The sequence below is a fragment of the Temnothorax curvispinosus genome, unplaced genomic scaffold, assembly GCF_003070985.1.
Source record: "Temnothorax curvispinosus isolate PA1 unplaced genomic scaffold, ASM307098v1 QBEX01007734.1, whole genome shotgun sequence".
In the NCBI taxonomy this organism is placed as follows: Eukaryota; Metazoa; Arthropoda; class Insecta; order Hymenoptera; family Formicidae; genus Temnothorax; species Temnothorax curvispinosus.
Window position 1 is genome coordinate 2,774,016 of NW_020217514.1, and position 11,880 is coordinate 2,785,895.

General features: G+C 36.7%; 1 protein-coding gene across 4 annotated transcripts in view; it reads right to left on the minus strand.

The window, feature by feature from the left end:
• LOC112457364 (chondroadherin-like protein) overlaps positions 1 to 4,005 on the minus strand; it is a 96,884-nt gene extending 92,879 nt beyond the window's left edge. For 2 of the 4 annotated variants that reach the window (XM_025020364.1, XM_025020368.1), the window contains exon 1: positions 3,841 to 4,005. The gene's annotated coding sequence lies outside the window, so the exon portion shown is untranslated. Of the gene's footprint in view, positions 1 to 3,222; positions 3,334 to 3,374 lie in introns of those variants that run through there. The other 2 variants (XM_025020365.1, XM_025020369.1) reach the window with 2 other exon arrangements.
• Between the last annotated feature and the right edge of the window lie 7,875 nt (positions 4,006 to 11,880).

Below are 11,880 nucleotides of genomic sequence, written 5' to 3' on the forward strand. Positions count from 1 at the left end.
CGTACGTAGAACGCAGGTTGGTATATCTTTACGGTGGGCGAAATCTAGGGTCGCGATTACAAGCCGTGCACACACGCAGCGACGTAACGAGGGGATGAATCGACTCATTTGTCGTAACCTCGGCTATTTCGCTGACATTTCGCGACGGTAGCGGACTTATATCTCGGACTTGTCCCTGAACATGCCAAGATTGCTGGAGACACGAATGTTCGATATTTGAATAAAAGTTGGTAAAGAGTACGAGATACCAAAGGAGAATCAAGAGCACGGAACATTTAAATAGAAATAATAAAGTGTGACGTTGAACGTGGTTTTCGAAAAGTGAAAATTTGAGTGAACGATGTAAATTAAAATTGCTGACTCGCGTCATGTCTTTAACTTTTCAACATTTTATTTTATCATTGTCATCCGCGTATTCTGCAATAGCGCTTACAATTAGCCACAAGATTTGCACTTCTTTCACGTCCTCGCGACCTCATTGTCACTCAAAATGAAAATTTTTAAATTAAATTAAATGTTTCTAAAGGAGACAGAGAGTAATATATATTTCAAGTGATATAATATCTCATATTTTATGCATTTCTTTCTAAATCAATATCCATATTCGATCGGAGGAATTGTTGGATATTTAAATAATCAGTCAACGGGTGGATTATTTTTCTTATATACATATATATGTATTGATTTTCTATAAGCGCTTTTGTATGCGAATTAATAGTATTCCGCAGGCACTGTATTCACGTCGAAAAGCGCATTAACCTTTGCCCTCGGTATAATACGCGATGCGATTTTACCGCGATTCGCGAACAACCTCTTGAATTAATTGACGGAAGGATTCCGGGGCGCAGCGTATGGTAATGGAACAAACGCGTACTATTAAGGAAATGCGCACGAAGGCGCGCGGAGGAAATTACTCTGATAAAAGGAGGGGAGGGGAGAGACAGGTAACAGCAGAGCCATGTTCTATCATTCCCTCGGGATTACGTAAACAACCCTTGCGCCAACACGCGCACTCGAATTGGACACACCCTGCTCTCATGCTGCGGCGTATCGCTCGAAATTTCGGACGTCGACCGTCCAGGTATCGCGCGCACGTATATGTGCGCGCGAGCAAATAAGACGCCCGCGGGGAGCGTTGCCAAATTTACGACCCCGTAATTTCACATTCGTGAATGTGTACCGTTTCGTCATGTGAAACGCATCGGACTTTAGCTACGTTGACTGTATACTGAGAACAAATATTATCCGACTGCCATTCGTAAAAAAGTAATTTTTAGGATACGAAAATTCTTCTTTTACTTTTGATTAAATTTCTCCTACGAAAGTTCAAATATATATATATATATATCAATAAAATATGCTTGACAAGTCGTAGAGTTTGCAACTCAAGGAATTCCATTTTTTCTTGTTGTACATCTTTTTCTGTTATATCTTCGACTTATTTACGGAGAAAGATAAAGAAGAGAGCAAAACTTTAACTCAATCTGCCTTCGAATTCACGTCTCGCATTAGACGTGCGCCACAAGTTAATAACTTTTACAATACGAAATCAACCCCGGAACGTCATTGTCTAACTTCGTACACGTATCTACGTTCCGTCGGATGAGCTTGATGAAGCTCCTTCATCCGATATGCGAGAAACGTTAATGTTCAGCACAAAACCATTTTCATTGTCGCCAAATGAGTCTCGGTCTCTGAATAATGGACGACGGGTTAACGCCTCGCCGTCATCATCGGCGCATGTCTGCCGCCGAAACGGCGAGAATTCTGGACAATGGGCCCGGACGGAAGTCCTACGACCCGGACAAAACGAAGCCACTTGTTACACGTTAATGCGATAGAAATTGTTTCCTCGACGCCGCGCTGCATCGCGCATCGCACGCTCGCATGAATCTTGCGTCGCGATCGATATTGCGCTTATTCCCGTGCAATCGCCCGTGGTAAGGTCGAAAGACCTAAAAGGAAGCTCCTGTCACGGTAATTGATGGACAAACGTTTTGACTTCGGGATACCGCGTATTGACTACCCGAGCATCCTCAAAGCGCACTCAGGCTATTGCACAACAAAGAGAAATATATCTTGCTGCATTGCAAATGCGAGCTTTCCTGCCGAAACATATACATCGAATCAAACACGCGTATTTCCAGCTAATACGTAATAAACAAATAGCAACCGCAAAATCTTAAAAAAATATTTTTTATGAGAATTTTTTGAAGAGAAATGAGCAAAATTCACAGGAGACGCGACATCGAGAAGGAAGGAAATCTGCATGCACCGGAAACAATAGGTCTCTGAAGACCATCGTTATCGTACATTAAGAATAAAGTATTTATAAGAAGTTCACTTGAGAATGTAGACTTTTTATTGGAATAGAGATACGATTAGTTCCTGTACTTGTATCCGATTTTTCTACAAAAGATCGTAATTAATCGTTAAGTAACTTTGAACTTTTACTTTTATATTTTACATTGTATGTTTTATACTACACATTTTTATTCAACTTTTTCATTTAACTTTTTATCAGTTTTTTTATTTAACTTTTACACGACAAGCAATTTTCTGAGACGTATTTGTACACGGAAATATTGCATTTGTTAGTGTCTCTATTATAAACGTCTGCTTATGTGTTAATTTTACAAAAGTTTAATTTGTCAATTTATGAGCTTTATAATTTATTACAAATTTCGTTGCATTAACGCTTGATATTTTTAATTATTCTTTACGAACTTTATGAAATGCATCGAGTTTCATTTTACTTTCTAAGAAGTTTTTATTTATACCACTCAATCACGAAGGTGATAACTAATTTATATTTGCATGATGACTGTAGCACAAAACTCATTGCAAACCGCAGTCAAACTTCCCTCGTTGTTGTTTCAAATTGTCGTTGTTAAACCCATGAAACTATAACGCACGGACACCATTTTGCGCCATGGAATACGATTTTAGTAATTATAACTACACATTTAAACTTCGCTACGACGGAGGTGACTTTGATGTCGCAAGGGAAATAAGTCTAGTTTTACTACTACGCACAAGTGTAGTTTTATGCGTCGCGACTTGATCAATACATCAGGGAACAAAAGATTGATCGTTGATCTCTCGATACCTATCGTATGTCGAGCCGTGCTATTCGACTAATGCGATTGTCCAATTTTAAAAAGATCGCATTTGGATGAAGATTACACAGGAGGAAGAGACAATTATTAATTTAACACCTACCTAACTAACAATTTTGCGTTAATCGGGTTTATGCAAGATCACGGTACTTCAGTCTTCTACAATGTGGAACTTCTACGTCGTCACCCCCCACAATTGACGCGTTCCAATCGAAGTTCTAGTTTGTACGCTAGTTTAACAGGTGTCCAACTTACGCGCGTCGTCTCTCCCGTGAACAAGCGGGCACCTTCGAACGGCGAGCGTTCGCTAAAGGCGAATCTTCCACGGAGAAGATTCCTCGAGCGAGAAGTTGTACGAGGAATCCAAACTTCCGGCGAATTCGAGAAGCGTCACCGAATCCACCATCCGCGTCTTTTCACTTCACTTTTCCTCGCGACATTCCCGAGGAATGTGGAAAAAAAAACGAAGGTGCTCACTTGTTCACTGGTAGTCCTCCAACTCCTTCGGGACTTCTGGATTCGCCCGATTTTTTGATATTAGATCAACCGGTCGCGAACAATCGGTCTCACTCGAATATGATCCGTACATAAATTATAACTCGCGAATTATAAAGTCGACCGGTTGCACGAGACTGAGACACTGATCCCACGACAATAACGAATCACGAATCTCACGTGTGTGACGTTGTTGGTGACACGTCGTGATACGTCTCTGACTGACCTGGTTTCCGGAGAGGATTCCCCTTCCTAGCTGACGAACGCGCGGGAACCGAGGCTCATGTCAAAAGTCAGTCGAGCGGACGAATAGCGGACCCGGCGGAGAACCGACTCTCTACGATGGGACCTCGCGATCCTCTGGGCTTCTGCCGCGCTCTGTGGCGTCGCGCGTACCTCAAGCTATCATCCAACAGAGGGGGAGGAGGAAACACCGACGACGCCGACGCCAGCATCGCAGCGCACCTGCGCGCCTTGCTGGTAAACGCGCGCTAGCGAACGCGAACCCGGGCCCACCGTCAACCGACCGGGACACCCGGAGCTTCTGTTCCAGCAACCCCCCTGTTCCAGCAGCCCCTCCGCGTCCTTGTCGCGCTTCGAGCGTCTTCCGGCGACAATGAAGTCGATGACTGGCCACCTGACGATTCTCCTGGCATTCGTCCAGCATATATTCAAGCTTGTAGTGAGTTTGGAAAGGTGTAAACTCTCTTCGAGGAAAATAAAGCAAGTAGGAGACGATCAAGAAGTAGCGAAAGAAGTTGGATAAACTTCTGAAATTTCTTGCTATGATAAATAGATAAGATATAAAAACTTGTTTATTAATATTTTAATATTGAGGATAATTTTGAGAGTTGTATATTTTTAAAATGTATACTTTTTTCTCACTATATATTATATATGTATATTATATATCGTAAAAAAATATATAATAAAATATCTAAATGCAATCGCGAGCTTAGCTTCACTCGGAATCTTTTTATAAGCTTTATTTGATTCAAAGAAAAAAATTGAAAGGGCATTGAAATAATTTCTTTACTCGAAACAAGTAGTACGAACATAACACTCCTCCGACCAATTCCGAATAACTTCAAGTAAAGCATTCCGCTTACTAATTTTTCAAGGCTATATTTTCTCAATTAGAAATTAGCATTTTGTCGAAGATATAGGAGCATTTGAATAAAACGATTTAAAGGGTTATTGTTTACTCAGGTATATTGTTTACTCAGTTGGTATTCAGAGACGTTCTACCATCTGAGTTTGCTCTTTGCTTCAACATTGCGGTGAGCTGAATATGTTATGCCGTTAATCCTCCAACTATAATATCTTCATGTAATCCTCCAGTTTCATGGCTATAAAACGCCAAAATCGGAATTTCGTGGAAGGAGAAGTCCTTAATTGCAAAACCATTGCGCCCACATAATCTCTTCGTCGAAGCGACACTTTACGAAATGGCGTGAGAGAATATTCGCATGTACGAAATGTCTTTGCCTTATTTTCTTTAATGCTTAATATTAACGGGAATTTCGCGTGAAATTTATGTCGCGCTTGCTAAATTGCTCGCATTATGAAAATGTCGTGACTCGCAAGTTTTTTGTGTGATATTAACTAAATCTTAAGTACGCGCGAATACTTCTCAGGTAATAACTACTTCTAATGATTACCAGAAAAAATCTAATATGTATAATTATAAGCTCACAAAAAAATACTGAATAAATTGTAACAAATCACAAATTCGTATTTTTTGTGAGCTTATAATCATAGATATTCTCGAAATTTTATTAATTTTCAGCTAAACTTTCGCAAATTAATGTGTCACACTATTAGAATGTTTATTAAAACACTGATTTTAACAAATGTGTTGAATAGATTTATACACTTTTAATATGACAGTAATACTAACTTAAAAAATATCCTCAGCTTAGGTACTTATAATGTCACTCAGCTTAGTTGTAATTCCGGCTATAATTCCCGGATTGAAATCGATGAAATCGTTGAATCATTCATTTGTTTCGCTCCGCTCTGTTCTGAAGAACCTTGATGTTAGCTTACAAAGAGAAGGCTTTCTTTGTACGAGAAAAAGTATATTAATATCGACCGAATATTCTGTGAATTTAATTCGAGAAAGATTGTCGTTACTCTTATTCAGATACGCACTGAAATAAGGTTTTGGTTATAATAACCAAGGCTTGGTGAAATAGTTTCAACTAAAGGATTATGACAAAATATTTGGTTAATGTTAACCAAATTTGTTAACATTAACCAAGTTTGTTAACATTAACCAAATTATTTCGTCATATAATCACTAAACCTTTTAGTTGAAATTATTTCACCAAACCTTGGTTATTATAACTAAAACCTTTTTTCAGTACGTGTGTTATATCTTCCACTCTCTTGTAAAATGCATATATGTATACAGTTTGGAATATACGTATCTATACACTATGCACATTTATACGTGCTAACGTTCAATGATACATTGAATGTCGCGCGTATTGAACGGAGAGTAAAGAATAGAAATCTAGTTATATATAATATATTGTATCGTGCGACAAATGGCACAAGTGACCCGTCAGCGATATATTTCACTTCTATAATATTGGCAAGCGTGAAATTCTCAACGAAGATATCTAACTTCTTGCCTTCGTAAGGCAATTATATAGAAACCATAACTGAATTGCAAATGACTGAAATGACAAATATTCGTTATTCAGCTAGTCTAAACTTATTTGAACTTAATAGTGAGATTCAATTGACACACTAATCAATAAATCAACAGAGATAGAAGGTTGACAGAATTAAATTTATTATTCTAATAAATAATGTATAACATAACCACATTTAAACCACATTCTTTTTATATAAATGTTTTTACATCATGTTATATTTACAGAATTTTATACTTTCTTTTTGCCAAAAGAACATTATCAAAATTTACATGAATATCGATTTATAAGCATGAGTTAAGCGCTTATTCATTAAATTTTGTAAAATAGAAATTACATTTTAAAATAGCTTAATACAATTTATTATATACGATGCAGACGTATCAAATAATTTATACACTTGGAAAAAGAAAGCATTGTTTAGTGACTATAATATAAATTACATAAAATAATATATATGATTGTCAGCTAATATTTATTGAATTGTACGTAATAATAATAATCTATGTATCGTTGCAGAAAGAGAGGGTGGAGGGGAGAGGGGGGGAGAGAGAGAGAGAGAGAGAGAGAGAGGAAATGAGAATGAGAGAATGTTTGTATGTAGGTGTGCGGATATTTTAACGAATCGATCGATGCAAAATTTTCATGTTAATGGATGCGTTGGCGTTGGGTCAAACGCTCATAGCCGACGAAGTTAAATCCGTAAAATCTATCTTCATCCGCTTTACACGTTGAATACAATAATCCATGTATTTTAAATCTTTGAAATATCGCACATTATTGCTAACATTTCGTCTTTTAGATGCGCATAGTATAGTGTTATACTTCGTATTATTTGTTATTTAAATCTTTTAACGCGTCCTTTTTTATATTAATTTTTATATTTATAAATGTTTATCTTAGGATGGCATAAACCTTACCATTCTACATTATTACAAACAGAAATTATAGTTAGTATTGCAAACATAATTTAGTACATGGCGAGACTCTGTCAAAAAGACATTGTGTCAAGTAACCCTGTTGAAGACACAAATTCTTACTTGTATACTTTGGAGTCTTAAATTGAAATTTTCTTCTCTATTACAGTCTACTTAAAAATATTTGAAGAACAACGTTCCACCGAGAAACTAAAATATCTACGGAACTTAATTAATATAAACTCTTCAATTCATTATATGTACCTAATAGCTTCGTAGAAAATCGATTACTGAAACCGTCAGCAAAAATATTTGATAAAAGAGTAACAAGATAACGGAACAACACTGTTCTTTTTATTCGCTTTCTAATGTAATAAAAACCCTGCTGCATTCGGCAGCTCTGAAATGTTCTCTGTGAAAAATTAATTCAGATTAACGTTCCTGACATGTCGAATGTATCAAAGAATTAACACCCTACGCTCACGGGACTGTGGCTAAATTTGGCTTACGGGGCTAAATCGTTAACCGTAAACATATCGGTCATTAGCGTCATTAATGGCCAGCGCGTGCACGCATACACGCATTTTGCCACAGCAAACGCCTAATCAACGTCGAGCGTGGGGAAAGAACCGAAGAGCGAAGAGGGTGAACGAGCAGCAACGAGCGCCACCGGCAACTGGGTCAATACTGCCACTCCTGTCCCACGTTCGCTTCCATCTCTAGCCACTTCGCTTCCTTTTCGCTACCTTCCTAGTCTCGCAAATACGAAATGAGCAAATACAAGCATGATAATGATGCATACGAAATACACGACGAACTAACCGTATCTATCGCGAACTTTTTGAAGAGGATTTTTTATTAGAAGTATATACTTGTTGCCCCCGTAGTCAGTATCCTGCTACAAAAATCAGGATAAACGCAGCTAAGTTTTGCAGACAATATTATTAATTCTTTGACTGCAATATCTAAAAATCTTTTTTGATATTGCCTATTGATAAATAAGATAAAAATGCGATTACGATGTATCGCTTTAATTTACCATTTTTATATTAATTATAAAAATAATTTTATAAACTGATATATATCATAGCAAAGAGAAGCTTAATAGATTACTTATGTAATTTTCATTTGCTTTTATGGTACGTTTTTCAACTGACATATATGTGGGTTTATAGCTAAAAGGTTTAAGCGACAGGATATGAGAGAAGAAATGGTGGAAATTTAAACGTTGAAAGCGGGCCAGTGGCCGCATGTATCACGCATGATGTAGTGTAAAGTGTAACATTCTATATTTCATCTCGTAAAAGGCCATATCCTGCGAGCGAGATGTAAAATATTGCAGTAAATTGTACTCACACTTGTTTTAATAATATATATAATAAATATCCTATCATCGGAATATTGAATTAATATTTATAAGTAAAAACTTTAGATGAGAAATTTTTATAATTTTTTTCCTATGAAATAAAAGCAAATTGCAAAAATATTCGGCGACATAAAAATGGAAGCAAACATAGAGTAGATTCTAGTCCGATTCTTCGATCGGACAGAAGTAAATTTGCGAATGTATAATGATAACTCTGCTTTACAAGTTTAAGAAACGGAGGTATTCTGAAAGGATTTTGCGCAATTAAGATAATTGTAAAGGACTGAGGAAAAGAGAGATAAAACGACCGCCAAGTTTTCCCCGAATCCTCTCGAAATCTCTGTATCTCGAGATCGCGGCGAAACTGCGGTAGTCGTTGAGAGGAAACCGACGCTCCTCCATCATGAACAGGATGCGCGTAATACCTTCTCAGGGTGTGTAACCCAGGCGTCGCGACGATGAAAAACGGAAGAGCCCGCGGGTGTAAAGGGGCTGGAAAAAGGGTGAGACGCCGCCGGCGTCTCTCGGATGAAATTCAAGGAAGAGGAAGCGTAAGTGACTAGCCAAGCGAGACTTTCGTGTTATATTGTCTTCGGGTTCTTAGCCACGCGAAGGAAACCGCGGTATTCCGCTTCCGGTGTTCGCGGCCGTGCCATTCGATGCACATTTTGACGCTTCTGACTGTTCACTGCAATAAAACGAGAAATTTCGATATCCATGCCTCATTGAGGACCGAGTGACCCAAAAACGTCGAAGCCAAATTTAGAGAGTTACGATCGACAGAAAATGAGGAACTTTTCGAAAAGTGTATATATATATATATATATAGAATTAGGATTTCTAAATATATATATATATATATATATATATATATATATATATATATAGAAATGATGCTCTCAGCAATGCTGCTCTCGGCAAAATTGATGAGATTAACTTGACAACTTTTATATACCGTAATTGAAATTATCCTTAATTGCATACCGATATTTCGATCGTTAATCACAGTTTATATATAGTGAAAGAAATTTAAATATGTATCTCAATTGCTCTTTGCGCTCTTCATACATCAAAATTTTCTTTCAACATTGTGTGTTGTCGTGTCGCATTTGCCTGTAATTCCACCGCTGTTCTTTTTCTATCTTCTTAGCAGCATGTTATTTGCATTTAAATACTTATCCAGCGGAAAGCAGGCAAATTCCGTTACTTGCTGTTAATGCAGCGCTAGAGGATTTCTTGAAAGCGACGAGTAATCTTTATCACCTTAAGTACCCATGTCGCCGCTTCTTTTTTTTTAGTTGCTAACGGATTACCCAGAGCTACTATGAGAAATGTGAATAAGCGAATCATGAAATAAATATTTATGGGAGGCAAATCTGAGCTGCACTCCGCTCACTAATTAATATTACTTAGTCGCAGTTGTACATTTAACTTTTAACAACCTATGCGTTCCAATCTAAAAAAGTGCGGATTTTACTTTTCAAAAAAAAAGAAGACAAAGAGAAATTTATTTTTATAGGATAACACATTTTTTCACGATCCTTTTCAACAGGTTTAATATTAATATTGAACGCGAATTGCCGAATATTGTTCACTTTATCCAATAAAATATAGGAAAAAAATATGGCATAACATTTCCTTCGCTCTGAATTATATTGCTGCTTGAAAATTCATTTTTTCCGATTTATGTTTTTTCGAAGGTTGTTGAGTTTAATAGTTTCGTTCTGCTCTTAAAGAACGGAAGAAAATTTATGATCTAACATCGATAAATCCATAAATATAAAATTGTCGTAAAATAAAACAATTCTTGTTTTAAAAATATTGTAAAATTAATAGTAAGTTTTTTTAAATATTTATAAATGATAGAAATTAACAAAGCATAAATTTTTAATAAAGGCTATCAGAGTGTTTACGTAATTCTTTAGCTTTAATATGCAAACGATAGATAAAGCATATTTTCAAGGTAAAATAATTTGAGGTAACCGATCTACGTGAATTTTCCGCTGTTTTATATTTCGACGTATTGGGAAACCGAAAGAGACAAGATAAAGAATCGGCCTATCTCGACGCTCTAAAACTGGAGCGCTCGATGCATCGAGAAGACTCGGGCCGAGTTTCGAAACTTGATGCGACGTGAGACGTTGAACAAACTTCTTTAAGGTTTCGCTCTTGCGTGCAACACGAATATATATAAAGATATCAGATTTCTGCATGAAGTATGCGCGGCAGTTTGCAATACACGCCTATAGGTACGAAAAACGCGATGCGTGATGCACGTGAAATTCTTTTAATTCATATTCTCGTCGTGATCGCGAAATCGCCGCCATCTGATATGCCTGCCAGCCGAGTAATCGTTAAACGCAAGACTTTTACACGGTTTACGACCGCGAAGAATTACGGAACCGCGTTCTCTCAATTACAGCCGTGTTCTGCTCGGAATTGTCGCCACGAAATTTTATACATCTCGTTGCAAATGCGAAACGCGATAAAGCGTGTCGCGCGAGAAATGAATAAATGTTTTTGTAACGGTGCGTTTACCTTATTATTTGCTCCGTTTTCGAATCGAAAGCGATCAGTTACATTGAATCCACCGCGAAACGTTTTCACTCCCGCAGATTTTCGCTTGAGCACCTGAAATTTAACTTTGATTGTTAAAAAATTGCACGGTGTTACACACCGTAATATTATAGCGGCAAAATTACAACAGTGAAACGCGATAAACACCGTGAATTTGATATATCGGTGCTAAAAAACCGAGAAACAACTGGTTTCCAGATATTATCGAAAAATGATAAAATGATGAAAATGTTAACTGGCAATTACTTATTTGGCGATTAAGAGGTTGCATAATAAAAAGGATCGGTATAATTTTTAAATTTTTATGTTATTCTCTACAAAGGTGCGTCACAAGCGGTAAAATGTATGCTGTGAAAATATTGCACAGTAATCTCGTTTAAACATGAAGAAGTTTAACTATTAATCGAAATTGATTTTAGTATAGGTATATAATAATTTTAATAAACTTCAATTTTTTATTGGACGCGATTGCTACAGATATCTTTATTAACAAATTAAATCATGATTTCATAATTCCGTATTAGATTTATGAGAAGTAAATGTCACATATCGAATTTTGCTTCATTTGCAATTGATGCCCATCGAGTACAAGTTTTTTTATGAGATTTTCTCCAATTTAGGACATTCGACATTATAATATACTGAATGAATTATCTCATTCGTTACATCTAAAATTTTTAATCAAATTAAAATAAAAATTTTAATATATAATAAAAATAAGTTTTTTTACGAGATTTTCTCCA